Source organism: Paramisgurnus dabryanus, chromosome 18 (assembly GCF_030506205.2).
Source record: "Paramisgurnus dabryanus chromosome 18, PD_genome_1.1, whole genome shotgun sequence".
NCBI lineage: Eukaryota > Metazoa > Chordata > Actinopteri > Cypriniformes > Cobitidae > Paramisgurnus > Paramisgurnus dabryanus.
In genome coordinates, this window is record NC_133354.1 from 4,861,353 (window position 1) to 4,864,787 (window position 3,435).

Sequence of the window (3,435 nt, forward strand, 5' to 3'; positions counted from 1 at the left end):
TCCGTAGTATGGATAAATAAAATGTAAATGGGTTAAAATTTCAAAATAAATTTGCAGATTACTTCCATACATTCTCTTTTTGAGGACCAACTCTAAAATTTCTGGGTTTTTTTCATTTTGAAAGAATATTTGGGGGATAATTGCAAAAATGTCAATGTTGTGTAACCGGTCTGTGTCAATTGGTGTAACTAGCATTTTTTTTATTAAAATATAAATATATTCATAACAAATGTGGAAAAAAATATAATCATCTTGTTTAGTGTAATATGATTTTTTTACATACATTTTTACATCATTTGTCAAAGATTATTTAGAAAACAGAGCTGTTTTCAGCATATGTCAGGACAAATATTACAAAAACACATTAAAATGTACATTTAGAAATAACTAATAAAATGATATTTTAAAATTATTATTTTTTTATGATTATGCTTACATCAAGCTGGATAAAATATTTAATATTTCTCATTCTTTGGCGCAATTGGTGATTACACCATTTGACATTTTCAGGTTCATTTAGTCTTTCATAAAAATGGTGCAAATGTAATTTTTTATTGCATAAAATTAACATAAATACACTGTGCATTGAAATTAACCAAGTTAAACAAGTTTTAAAAGCATGCATCAGGTTAATTTCAATGCACAGTGTATTTATGTTAATTTGAATTTCTCATCTTGCCATTGACATTTTTGTCAATGATCCATGCATGTGTGTTATGTTAATATAACTTTTTCTCACTTAATGTTATTAATATGTGTTTTATTACAGTGTATTGTTAGTTTATTTGTATTGACAGGTGTGTTTGTAAACGTGTTTATTGCTCTTAACTTTAGACATGGTAAACTGGTTTCGAGATGTTAATAAACAATGAGCGTTTAGCCAAACTAACCCACAGATGGATTGACTTGTCAAACTAAGTTGATAAATTTGTAGGTTACTGTTGGTATGTCGTTGAATATTAAATCTGCTTGTACAGTTTTGGATGTGAGGCTAAAGGATGAAAACAAGTGATGAGTCCATTGTCAAAAATAACTTTGGTTATCACTTCTATTTTCAGGCGGATGGTTGCTTGGTAACTGTATGAAGGGGAATTTCATTGTGGTCTTACTGGACACTAATTGTGGGAATTCAAAACCAGGCTCCATAAAAGATGCACGGCATGTTTGTATTAAATATGATGGATGATGCTATTATTAAATATATAATGATATGTAGACCCAGAACCATAAATGAAACACTGTCTCTATGGTTTGTCTACATGAAATGATGTTTTATGTTTCTGATCAAATACTTTATGAATAAGAAATGTACCTTCATGAAGCTCATATGTTGTGGGATGAATCTTAAAGTCTTTTCTTCTGGTTTCTAGAGTCTTCTCGGTGGTTGATGGATGTTTGATGGCCCAAAGCTTCTCGTTCAGGTTTCTGTGATGTTCTGGACAACATCTGCCTCAATGTGAGCTTATTATTTTCTTGTAAATAGTGAACTAAACTTTACCTTTCTGTCATTTGGTTATTTTCTCTGCATAGTTACCATGATTTTACTGTAGTGATTGTGATTTTTTTTGTGTGTAAAACATGGTGAATTTCTGGAAGGGGATCAGACCCATCGATCAGATGATCAGCTAGAATCAGATCAACATGATGTTTGTTTGTGCTTCTGTCTCATAAGACGTGACTCAAAGCAGGTGTGACCTTCTGCTAATGGCATCAATCACATATATGTTTTGACATGACATCAACATTGTGCGTGTGTGTGTTCCCGTAATCTGGCCTTTATTTTACTGCGGTGATGTGTTGATGTGCAGTATAGAGATTCATTCAACCTTTTATCTTGATTGTTGGACTGTCAGAACATCCATCATGTGTAGAGACATTCACATAAACACAATGAGATCTTTCATGTGGTCAGAATGAAGACATGTTATGATGTCAACTTCATGTGTGCATTTTAATCTGAAAGATGTCGTTTGAAGAGAATTTGACAAGGTAGGATGTTTAAATAACATTGAGCGAAAACATCAAAATTAAACAGACTTTAAGTGTTTTGTATAAAAAAACCTCTTCATACTGTATGTGCAATAACTAACAAGTCGCTGAGTTGTCTATTCTTATCTTTCTCATTCATTAAAGGGGACATATCATGAAAATCTGACTTTTTCCTATTTGTTTTTTAAGTGCTGTAATATGGTCCCCAGTGCCTAGAAAATGTGAAAAAGATCAACCCAGTAACTTAGGCTATGTTTACATTAATGCGTTTATCCTTTAAAACGCGTTACTTTTGCTACGTTTACGCCTTTCATATACACTACATCACCGTTTTCGACCCTCATAAACGGATTTGTTCGCAAACGCTGAAGACCCTGTTTTAGTTTGAGAACTCAGACATTGCGCTGATTGTAAATGAACGTAGACGGAGTCTTATGTAAACGAACAGCTGATGTTAACGTGACAGCGCATCATTTTCAAAGTAAAAATTATTTTATTCAGGTAAATGGAGGTTTGCAACGGAGGTTTTGCCAAAAATAGTAAACATCTACCAACCAGCTATTATAAACCCTATATCGGATTGTTTTAACATGATCTATAAGGATACATGTCTATTTTATATTTATATTTGAGTATTGTTGGGTTTGAATATTGTAATGTGTTTATGTTTTGTTTAAATTTAGTTAGCTTATTACGAAAGATAGACCGTAATTTTAAACGCCATATAGGGCGTTGTAAAGGCCAATATGATGGGAGAATTGTAATGGGTCAGACATTATTTTCGAGTTTAATTTAAGTTTTGTTTTCTACTTTAAAATGAGTTTCGTTTCATATAATTTGTCTCTTAATTTTAATCGATGTTTTGTGAATATAAATTTTAAAAAAAATAAACTCAATAAAAATTCATATTTAATGCTCGTTTAGCCGCTTGCGCTTTTAGCTATTTCTGTGTTGCTAGCGGAGGACGTGCACGGACCTCGCACACTTTTAAAAATGAATGCAATAAGCATTTCTGGTAGGCTAAAGCTATACTTCACCTCTTACTACTGTATGTTTGATTGAAGTTTGCATTTGCTGAAATTTATTTTTGCTTCAAGTACATTTAGTACTGTTCACTTGAATGCTTTCTTTTTAAATCATAAAGACCTTTCTGTTTAGTTATAAAATCAAAATTAACCTATTAATCATATTAATATGTTGTAGGGGGAAGCTAGAACAGTATAAGACTTTCCCAAACACATTTTTATAGGTTCAAAAATAATGTCTGTTATAGTTGCCAGCAAAGGACCCAGGTATGAATTTTGTCAATATCGCACACCCCTAGGCTGCATAAATGCGCAAAGGTAAACTATTATTAGAGTAATAAGTTATTTTACACTTTTATGCGCATGCCCAGTTACGTAATTGGTCATGTTTCATGCGTTTATGGTGGTGTATAGTGTGGAT